Here is an 11783-nt window from a genome sequence, read left to right on the forward strand (position 1 = left end):
TTTACTATGTGTACAATCGGAAAATGTATATTTGTGGTAAATTTCATAGGAAAAGAATTATAAATACGAAAATTATAATGAGTAAAATAAAATGTTGCTTAGTGGACAAGAAAATTTTTATTTTCGTTGTATTGTTCTTATTTACTGCTCTTTTGAGATGAAATTTGCCACATAAGTTACATGTCTTTGCCGATTATACACATACTAACATTATAAGAAATACCGGGCGAATTTGTTATCAAATTATATTCCTACAACAACATATTTATAGACATGCGACAATAATTTTGGACATGAGTGTACATGCCAACTTTCTCTTGAGACCATTCTTCGTCGCTTGATAACGTTCCCTTTCAACCATAGAGCTATAAGCTTACAATATCACTTTATGTGATAGAGTACTTAACATTTTTAGTAACTCTTGTATTAATCTATCAATTTCTTTATTAGAAATTGGCCTATTGAACAGTGTTCGAAGTGGGGAAAAAAAAAAGCAGAGACGGTATGTTTTATTACGATTTTAACTCGACATACCGGCTATCTAAATGTTGAAACACAGTGAAGGTGTGTTCCCTAAAAGATTCGATTTCTATTTACATAAGACTGAAAACAGGTCATGTAGCTAGAATGGAAGAAAGTAGAAACGCTTTCAAAGTCTTGACTGGAAGATCAATCGCAAAACGACCATTAGGAAGACCTAAGCGCAGATGGGAGGACAATATTAAGATGGATCTCGCAGAGATTGGAATACAAAGTAGAAACTGGATGCAGTTAGCTAAGGATAGAAGTCAGTGGAGAGCTTTTATGAACGCGGCGTTGAACCTCCAGGTTCCATAGGCCATAGAGTAGTAGAGTAGTAAGACTGAAAACCACTGGAGAGCAGGGGCGGATCCAGGATGGACTTCCGCGGGGGGAGGGGGTTGTAATACTGCTACTTAAGATACTTTTAAGAGCTCCAAACTCTAGGATGGGTTTTGTTTAGATATAAAATAAGAAAACTTTCTCTTCTGGAGGAAGACAATCGCCTCCCCTGGATCCGCCACTGATGGAGAGCTTCTCTTTAGTTACAGGGAACATGGAGAAAATTTCATCCCTCGCCAAAAGATAAATAAATAAATAAAAAATATCCCCTTATGTTGTATTATAGAGAGTCGTTACACAAAAATGCTGAAGAAACTAGTTTTATATTTCTTGTGGGAAAGCTTCCGAACTCCCCACTCGCCTTGGTTATTCCAAGCCCCGGAAGATTCGCTCCCACAGCATACATACAACCCCTAAATCCACTCATGCTCCAAACACGACATTTATATGAATTAAGACAAAAAGACACACACATATACATACATACGAAAGAAACAATTCAATATGGCACATCAAAATATAAACTGGATGAACTTCTTTGAAGACACGTCATTTTAAAAACAAAAGATAGGAAAAAGATAACAAACCCACATAGCACAAGTACGTCCAGGGGATGTCCGAAACTGAGCCCGCAACGGACGATGGGACATCCCGGGATGATCCGTATGTGCTCCCGGGACATCCACAGGATTTCCGCGGGAGATCCACATGTCCGCTAATATCCCGGGATACGGAATATTCAACGGGACCACGAAGGGATGTCTACTGAATTTTCCCTCGGACCTCCTGTCCCATCTGTGACGTCCCGTGGACATCCTACATGGGAATCCTTCAGGACGTCCCATGCAAGACGTCCATGGGATGTCTTCTCATTGTCCCGATAATCCCGAGAACCGAATGGGATGATTGGGATCAAAATGGGACATCTCAGGGACGTAGTGTGCTATGTGGGGAAAATGTCGGTGTTGTTAACTTAGAAATTATTTCTACATAAGGAATAAAATCTTTTTACGGGCAAAACTATTCGTCAACTACTGTGTATAAAAATCTGTTTATTAAAGGCATTCAGCATCCACTCTCCTGTAACGGTAGGTCTTGATCATCAAAAAACCAGAGGCGGTATGCCTTCATCACAGAAAAAACCTGAGCCGGTATGGCATACCACCGCATACCGTTTCACTTCGACCACTGCTATTGAACCTTTAACTATTAATACAAGAAAACAGAATTAAGTTTACACTTTTGAAGTCAAGATGGCAGTTTAAAAGTAAACAAACTTTTTTATCCTGTATTATAAAATGTTTCTTCTACGTGTCTGCTTCAAAATATTAAATCAGAGCATTTTTTTTTCTTTTTCTGCGGAAAATGTATGCAGTGGAAGAAATTTATACAGCTTTAGTATGATGATGAACAAACATTTTATCTTACGAGTCAAAGAACGTTTATTTTTAATATGATCACACAGGGGCAAACTTTTTCTAAATAATGTAGACTTGCATGACATTTTACTCAAGATAATCACATGTATAATTAAACGTTGGTAGTTGAAGAAAATTGTTCTTATCGTAAAAATAAGACACAGGCCGAAATTGCGTATAGGGAGTGTGAAGGTATGAGTTGTTCTCTTATGTTTAGGTACATAGGTTTACGGGAGATGACGTAGACAGAACGTCTCAGTCGCTTTTAGCCTTGGGTTTCTCAAAGTATACATTTTACAAATCGCTGGGCGAACCATTGAGCCACTTTTGAGTTGATTTTGAGGTTAAAGTGCCTTTCAGCAGTGAGGCTATATGAGGCGGGACCTACTGATTAACGTGGAATCCGAACCACTTTGAGAGTGCAGTAGAACGAGAATTAGATCCCACCTTCACCGGGAATTGAACCGAGTCGCCCTGTTGGAAGGTAGGCCTACATTCCTTTACCGTTTATGCTACCGCAGATATATACTGCAGTCATTACTTCGTGGTATAATGCATTCAACTTCACACATCTCTTCTGTAACTTTACCCACTATATTAATTTTCACATGGGGGTGGCGCTGGCTCAGTGGCAGATTGTTTACCTTTGGTGCTTGGATCCCTGGTTCGATCCCAGTTCCCGCTAAGTGGGATTTGTGGTGGGCAAAGACCGTGTGTGTGGATTTTCTCGCAGTTCTACCGTTTCCTTCCAATTTCGTCATTCCACCATTTCATTCATTTTTCATCATCACCGTCTCTTTTACCCTACACGGCATAACCACGAAACGTAAAACGGAAAGATTTCATTAATTCAGAGCTAATTAATGAATTATCCTTCTCCAGCAAAATTAATATAAAATACTTCATATTTTTACTAATACATAAAAATTCACAATATTAAAATCTTCAGTGACAAAGAAACGGCATAATCGTTTGCGCCAAACTTAAAGGGAATCATAAACGTCCGCAGCGGGGAGCAAACGAGAGTAATTTCCCCTTTTTCCCTTGAATTTTGAAAATGGGTTCAGTTCTTTGAAATACATGTCAAAACATTATATTTGCTTACTCCTCCACTACAGTAGTTAATATACGAGACGCCTTCGGATAGTAGCCTCCGATTGGTCACTGCGCGGGAAGTAGTGGGGGGCAGTGCTACCATCTTTGCACAGACGTGTGCGGTAGATCATTCTGCATCTAAAGCCTGTGACAAACATCTTGACATTTCAGCTAAACGAATAAAACGCAAGCTCTGGCACGACGTTGCCAAGTAGTAAAAGGGTGTGGCTATGGCTAAGAAGACAAACTACAGCGCGATCAGGTGACAGGGGATAGACGTGGGTGTGTACAAAATAAACGTGGCAATACCGCTGGCCTCTCATTTGCTGCAGCATTTAAAGGGAACTTGGAGCGCCGCCTTCAAATGCCAAGATGTTTGTCACGCTGTTTAGCTGTGGTAGAGTGAAGGTTGTCTGATCACTAGTTCCACTTTTGTAGCGTCTCAAAATAGCTCTTGAACCACCCGACTGATCTCCATCAAATTTGCAACATAGATGAGGTTCGTGCCTGGGAAGGGTTTTATTATTTCACTTTGACAGTGCAACTTGGGGGAAGGGGAGGGGGATATATATATATCTATATATATAAAAGAGAACGTACAAAATCCTTTGTCCGCTCATCACGCTAATACGGCTGAACCAATTTCTTTCATTTTTGGGGGGTTGTTAGGATTTGGACCCTAGATGGTTTTTATCATATCACTTTAATTTTCAATTACCAGTGTCTTGAGATAATTGACCATTCAGGTGTCCATACGTACAAATCCTTTGTTATTAGTTCATCATAGGTAAAAATAAACGTATTTATATGCAACCCGCATGATCGTGTGACTCGGCGGGTTAACATAAATGACAGGCGCTATAATGTTAACATTTACTGCAATTTGAAAGCGAAAAAGTAAAAATTATCTAAGTAACAAAGTTTATTGCGTTCCGGGGTGACCGCAGCGAAGCGGGGCGGGTTAACATAAATGACAGGCGATATAATGTTAACATTTACTGCAATCTTCTATGGTTTTTATCATATCACTTGAAAGCGAAAAAGTAAAAATTATCTAAGTAACAACGTTTATTGCGTTCCGGGGTGACCGCAGCGAAGCGGGGTGAACGCTGCTAGTATATATATATATATAAATGATCGAAAATGACCGATATTAGTGTCGAAGCCATAGTGTTTGGAGTCACTCAGCTAGTGACACATACGATGCCGTTTAAATCCAAATTCAGCCCCGCAACTGGTGAAGGGGGAGGGTGGAAATGTATAAAACTGATCGAAAATAATCAAAATCAGACAGCGGTGCAATAGTAGTAAAAAATGACTGACTAACGAATCATAGTACTAATTTTTCTTTAGTTATTTTAATCCAGCGAAGCGAGTAATAGTGACGCTAGTTATTAATATATACACGACATATTGATTTGATGTTCGTTATTCTTTTTTTTTTCAGTTGTACCGAAACTGAGAAGAAACGAGAACATCGACTAACAACAATTATTGATCAACTGCTCATCAAGTCTCGAACCAACGACCCACAAGTTGCTGCAGAAGGTGAAGACGGTAAGTACCTATAATTTTGGATACATTTATCAGTTTTACTGTTTGTCCTAGGTTGTTTGAGGAAAGAAAATGTCGACGTCTATTTTGAAAGCTCTTCCTTGTATCTCCCTAATTACCTTATCTTCATGGTTTATACGTTAATGTCTTTACAGTGAAACAGGCTTTAGAATGACATTATTCAAGAGTGTCACTATTCATAAATTCGGGAGAAATTTAGGAAAATATCCTGGAAATTTTCAGAACTTCTTTTTTTATTATCTTGTGCTCTACCGGGACACCAAGTACACTTACTGAAGTGGAAAATAGTACATACCGTAGACCAGTGGTCGTCAAACTTATAGAGCTTTTGAGGTACCGTACCGTTTTTAAATCCTACTGTGAGCTACCAACTTTAAAAAAAATCTTATTTTTTATTTATTGCCTATAAACTAACATTTCTAGTAAATATGAAATCAAACTATCCAAGTTAGCAAATATCTAATATACACACGAAAAACATAACGTTTAGCAAATGTCTAATATACACACGAAAAACAACGTTTAGCAAATGTCTAATATAAATACGAAAAACATAACGTTTAGCAAATGTCTAATATACACACGAAAAACAACGTTTAGCAAATGTCTAATATAAATACGAAAAACATAACGTTTAGCAAATGTCTAATATACACACGAAAAACAACGTTTAGCAAATGTCTAATATACATACGAAAAACATAACGTTTAGCAAATGTCTAATATACACACGAAAAACATAACGTGCACCAACCCCATGCGTATACAATTAAACTGTGAGATGAGTCTGATATGGGCAGTTGCTTGGGAGAAACGAGCAGTTATTGTCGTCAGCGCCCCCTGCCGTTAGCGTCGCTCACTGGAGGAATCAAGATTAGCCAATTTGAGCGTTAACGCGATCTACCGAAAATGTCCCCACGAGCTATTAGTAGCTCGGGATTGACGGTTTGGCGCTCACTGCTCTAGACCAGTGTTATTCAACCGGGGGTACGCGAAGATGTTTCTGGGGGTACGTAATGCTGCTTCTGACGGTCTTCTGCATGTCTGTTCACAGTTCACTGCAAATGAAATTCGATAACTTGTCAATTTTTGACTTTTTGATTTATGATCGTAAAGAATACAATGAAAGTAGTGACAGTGATATTTCACATTTTTTTTTTCATTTTTATCAACATATTTGTGAGAACAGCGTTTCCCTGCATCAACATCAATAAATACGAAGCAAAGAAATTGCTTTAATTCAGGATCAGCTCAGATTCTCGCACTCTCGAAGGTTCGACCAAGATTCGTGCCGGAAACAAGCTCACAGTCAGTCATCTCATTAACTGGTTAGTTCTAAAGTTTCTTTTAGTTTTTGAATTTTTAACTTTGTCTTCAGTGCACGAACTATCAGAAAGGATGAGGGAAAATCCTCCTCAGTAGAACTGGTTGTCTCCCATATGTTTTGAAATTTCCCATGTTAATTTTTTTCGAATCTGCACTTTATTCCCGTTTAAATAGTCTTTAGATTAGATTAGCACATTGATTGTCTTTTGCTGAGTCTCTATCCCCCCCCTTTTTTTTCTATTAAATCAACAGAACATGTGTATTAAGTTTAATAAGTTAATTTCTATTTGATTTCTTTTAAACAGCTTCAGAGGTACATAATTGGATGGCGAATTGTGTCTAGGAGTACGCGAGAAAAAAGGATTGATTAGCACTGCTCAAGACTATATCCGCCTTATGCAGAGTCGTTTTTTCGTATGATTAACGTCAGACTAAAGGCTTGTCTACTACGGAAACCTTATGTTACTCGAACTCTTTAGTATGGCACTAATCACACGTGAAAATGACTCTGCATACGGCCCTATATGTGCAAAGTTTCATTTAATACGATTAGTACTTTGAAAACAGAGATTTTTTCAAATTATATTGACATATTTTAAAATATTGAATATCGGATTGAATAGTTATTCTCTGAATTTTTACCCTGAAACAAAGAATGTATTACTCAGGGATACCCAACTTCAGTAATAGTGAATAAAATTTGCGTATATCGTCAATTGCATTCTACATGGCGTTTCAGTAATCCCAGACCGGTAGCCAGCCCCAAAATGTAAGGAGGTCCGGTAGAAGTTAGGAAGGGCCTACCCAACCATATTATAGTTTTTCACCATATTATAGTTCATTTGCAAGCCTACCGTGAAAATTTTAGGGGGGTCAGTAAAAATTTAGGGGGACCCCGGCCCACCCTAAACCCCCCGTGGATACGGGCCTGAGTAATCCTACTTTCACGTAAAAGCCTTTGCTATTCGGTTCATGCACAAACAATAGTTACTACATAATTCGTAGTCATTGACTTAGAATCAGTGGCGTATTTACGATTTTGTTTCGGGGGGGCTTTGCTAACTTTCGGGGGGGGGGGTCTGCCTGAAAATGTGAAAATTCTGCAAAATATTTCATATACTTTACTATAGTAAGTAAGATTTCGGGGGGGGGCTTAAGCCCGGAAGCCCCTCTCCTAAATACGCCACTGCTTAGAATTATCACCAACACTCTTTTAAAAAGTGCAGGAATTTTTTCGGTGAAATATCTGGCAATCCGGGATACCATATTTACAGAAAATTTACAGAAATATCTTTATATCTAAACAGCCACTCTCCAATTGAATAAATGGTTCAAAAAATATTTTTTCCTCATATGCTATTCAGGACGACGTGCGCAGAAACTGCAGTATCGGAAATGGGCTTCATTTGATCTGTCTCACTGTAAGAACAGGCTCAGAACATCCACGAGATATCAGACTAAAATTACTGGATAACTCATTAAATTGTTTTACAGTTTTATGCAGAAGAAATAATAATATTTTTAAAAAGTTATTTTTTTTGGTCTAACGTAAAATACTCATTCAGTTTCTAGAAATATGTTAATAAGAGTAAAACTGATTCAATGGGTTACATTTATCATATACTAGCATCAAGTACCCGCTTTACTGGGTTAAATTAAGAAAAAAATATGTTAAAATGTAACCCATCGAATCAGGTTTTACCCGTTAATAATTTCAAACATTCCAAAATAATTGCTACATAATTGTTCTAAAGTACTGAAATTTCACCTGAAATATCCATTCTGGTAAACAATCTGTTAAATTTACAGTGATTTCTCTGCGAAAACACCTAAATTTTTAACAGTGCACGTAGCTAATTAGTCTATTTCTTGATTATTTAATAAATACTGTAACCTTGATACACTACCATAACCAGGGCTGCCAACTGTACGGATTTCACCCGTATTATACGGGTTTAACAACTCAGATACGGGTTGCTATTCAAAATGTACTGGTGAACTAATAATTTTGACTCTGGTTTTATTTTATTGGTTAAAAAGCAAGAATTCGATTATTATTGTAATTTAGACAAAAAATAAATAAAAATAAAAATAGTCTTATTTGCCTACCCTACTGTGATCACAGTCACAAAGTAAGATACGAACCGAGTGGTAACTTTGTATAAGCCCAATAGTAATTGTCTAGTCTCATGCAACCAGCAATTTTATTTTTCTGTGTTGATGGCGCCACGGTAGCTGTTCCTAGCATGACGTTTGCCTCTGTATTGAAAAGTGCTAAAAATGAAAACAAGTCTAAATTTGTTCAGAAATATATGTTTAATTACAGTTTCAGATTAACTTTATTTTGTTTCTCTAACAAATATTGCTAAACATAGATTTTAAAAAAACATACATGGATGAGTTTAACTGAAATAAAGTTCTAATTTTAACGAAATTAAATTTGGAGAACTCAAGCTGTGAATGTACGGATGAGCAGGTTTGAAAAGTTGGCAGCCCTGACCATAATTATATACAACACAACCATTGATAAGTTCCGTCGATGTCTAACAAAATATCAGGGGCGGATCCAGGACGGACTTGTGGGGGGGGCGGTGGGTTGTAATACTTATACTTAGAGCTACTTTTAAGAGCTCCAAACTTTGGAATGGGTTTTATTTATATCTAAATTTTAAAAAGTTTCCTCTTCTGGGGGGGCATCGCCCCCTGGATCCGCCCCTGCATAATATGTTATTCTATAAGTCAACAACAATTTGTATCTGTCTTGTTCCTCTATCTGCCATCACTTATTAAACTAATATTATTTATTCACAATCAAAGAAATAGCTTTAACAACCCAGCAATCAGTTATTTAGCATTACAAAGTTTCTTTTGCCTTATGTTTCTCCCGCCGGTGAATTGGAAGTGAAAGTGTTAAAACTTTGGACAGCACGGTCACCGGATCTAAACCCATACGATTTGGTAGGATAAGGGTTTCTGTGTATGTAGTAAGTAACATATAACAAATAATATACTAATCGCTCAGTATTTCCAACACTTTTCTAAAGAGTTGCTTGTTTTCGGGACACCCTGTATATAAAAACGTATAGTATGAAGAAAATTATATTTCGTGAGTCCTTGATTATCAGAGGGTGAAGAAAAACAGTAATATAATGTTTCATGTAGTTATAGTACTCCGTGGATCAGGAACATGGACTCTGCGCAAAAGGGATTAAAAAAAAGAAACTGGAGGCTTTCGAAATGTGGATGTGGAGAAGAATTAAGATAATTAGCTGGGTAAAATGGTTAAAAATACGGTGGTGGCAAGAGGGTGATGGAAGGGCAAAAATGGTTGCTTGACAGTGTTAAGGCAAACAGTTCCTACATGAAGATGATTATGATAGCTGAGGACTGTTGGGCCTGAAGCTTCTTAGTTGTGGCAAGTGACCTGCCAATAGTGGCAGAATACCTATGATGATGATGATGATGATGTATATTAAGCGTAATGACATTAATGGGCGTAATTACAAATTTTGCGGTATTCTTTGAAATTGAAATATCGAGTACGGGTCTCATTAATACCTCTGGCGTACAAAGTATAAAACGGACTAAACAATTGCAAGGCTCCGCCGAACAACATTGCAAGTGACAGCAATCCAAGTTTACAGAAAACGGGAGAAAAAACTGTGTGTTGATTATGTATAGGCTTTATATTTACTTTTTTCAGTTTCAAACTATGCCTTTATATCAAATGATGTTACATACAATTGGAACTTCTATTATAATACCGTTGTTCTATTAAAATATCAATGTGACAGAAATTGTCGCTTACAACGTTGTTCGGCGAAGCTATTGAATTTATTTTCATACGAGACTAATAACTGTTAAGTCGTATATAAGCATTTTTATACGGAGGTTTCTCGTGCACGAAATTAACGTTGTCTCTCTTTAATAAATTTGCCTCTTCCGGTCACGTGTCGAGACAATTCATGGCGTGCGACATCTTGACCTCAGACATGTTCACAACATGTCACCTAAATTACCTATGCTTTATGTGCGTGTGTTATAATGCCATAATTACCTTTTTCATATATATTTATTAATGTTCGAGACGTTTAGCACAACTTAGTTTTGAAAAGGTTCTCTATCAATTTCTTTGAAATTTGACGAAAACATGTCTTGAGATATTAGAAATTGATTTTGATAAGTCCTGAGTTTGGGAAAATTTACTTTGTTGCGTCTGCAGAAAACTTTCATAAACTGATATTTTATAAGGCATACCGGTATAAAACAATGTCAGATACATTTTTAACATGATAACACATTGGTCCCTCATTTTAGCCTAACAGGAGCAGCCTTATTATTGCCAGTTCAGTGGGCATAACTAGAGATGAGCACGAATCGAGCTAAAACTCGACTCGACTCGAAACTCGAAGCAAATTCGAGCCGAGTTTCGAGTCGAGTCAAAGATAATTTTCTCGAGTCAAGTTCAGACCTGAGTCACTGTTTTGAGGTCGAGTTTCGAGTCGAGTCGAGTTTGATAAATGGCTCGCTCGTTTTGCTCATTTTAACTCGTTTTGAAATCATTGCCTAATTAAACCAGAAAGCGAAAGCTATGAGGAACGTAAGCATTAATGTAATATTTTTAGTGTTGCTCACGAAATGGGACACTGCTCATTTCGTCTCGTCTCGATTAGCAAGACGACAATGGATTTTTGTAACGAGACAGCCTCAAATGTCGTGAGCACCAATATTAGTATATACTGTAGTTCTTACCACCAAGGCTGAGACCTGCACGGTCGAAGTTTTGAGCTCAAGCCGAAGCCCAACCCGGGTAGTGATGTCCACCGGCTCAGCCCGGTTCAACTGAGCGAACAGCTCGAGCCGGGTAGGTTGAGATGAGGCACTGCCTCGGCTCAGGTGAGCCATCGGCTCGAGCAGGCTCGATTGGAGTGAGCCATCAGCTCGGTTCGTTTCGGCTCACTCCGTTTGGCCGGTGACCTCTAACTTTTAACAATTTTTGGCTTGATCCCGGATACTTGCTCCTCCGGAACTCAAACTTAGAACCTCGTGAACGATGTTGTTGCCTCCTAGACTTCACGACTACCGAGATCACCAGTCAACTAGTTTTTAGTATTAAGATACAAATCGCCTACCTTTCATGTTTACTCACGGTGTTGTTATAATAATAATAATAATAATAATAATAATAATAATAATAATAATAATAATAATAATAATAATAATAATAATAATAATAATAACATTACTAAGTATTTTGCCTTTTGGTAGATCCTGGGACTAATGAGGTTTTTTTCTTCTTAATTTTCAGTTTGGGATTGGAAATGTTTCTTCCACTTTTCTCGATCTTCAGCTTCCTCTTTTAACTTCCAATATTTTCTTCTATTCTTCAAACCAACGATTAATTGTGTTCTTCTTCCTATTCCTCGCTTTCTTTCCATCTTTCCTTCTATGGCGGTATAAAGAAGACAATTTCTTCGCAAGATGTGTCCAATTCAATTTGCCTTTCTA

The 11783-nt window shown here is 37.6% G+C and overlaps 1 long non-coding RNA gene across 1 annotated transcript in view; it reads left to right on the forward strand.

Annotated features, from left to right (window-relative positions):
• The window catches only part of LOC145671969 (uncharacterized), a 209013-nt gene extending 204080 nt beyond the window's left edge, over window positions 1–4933 (forward strand). The window contains exon 3 of the long non-coding RNA XR_014128605.1: window positions 4822–4933. This is a non-coding gene — a long non-coding RNA (uncharacterized LOC145671969). The remainder of the gene's footprint in view (window positions 1–4821) is intronic.
• The last annotated feature ends 6850 nt before the right edge of the window (window positions 4934–11783 follow it).

This window comes from Thermobia domestica, chromosome 15 (genome assembly GCF_964235325.1).
Source record: "Thermobia domestica chromosome 15, izTheDome1.hap1.1, whole genome shotgun sequence".
Classification (NCBI taxonomy): Eukaryota; Metazoa; Arthropoda; class Insecta; order Zygentoma; family Lepismatidae; genus Thermobia; species Thermobia domestica.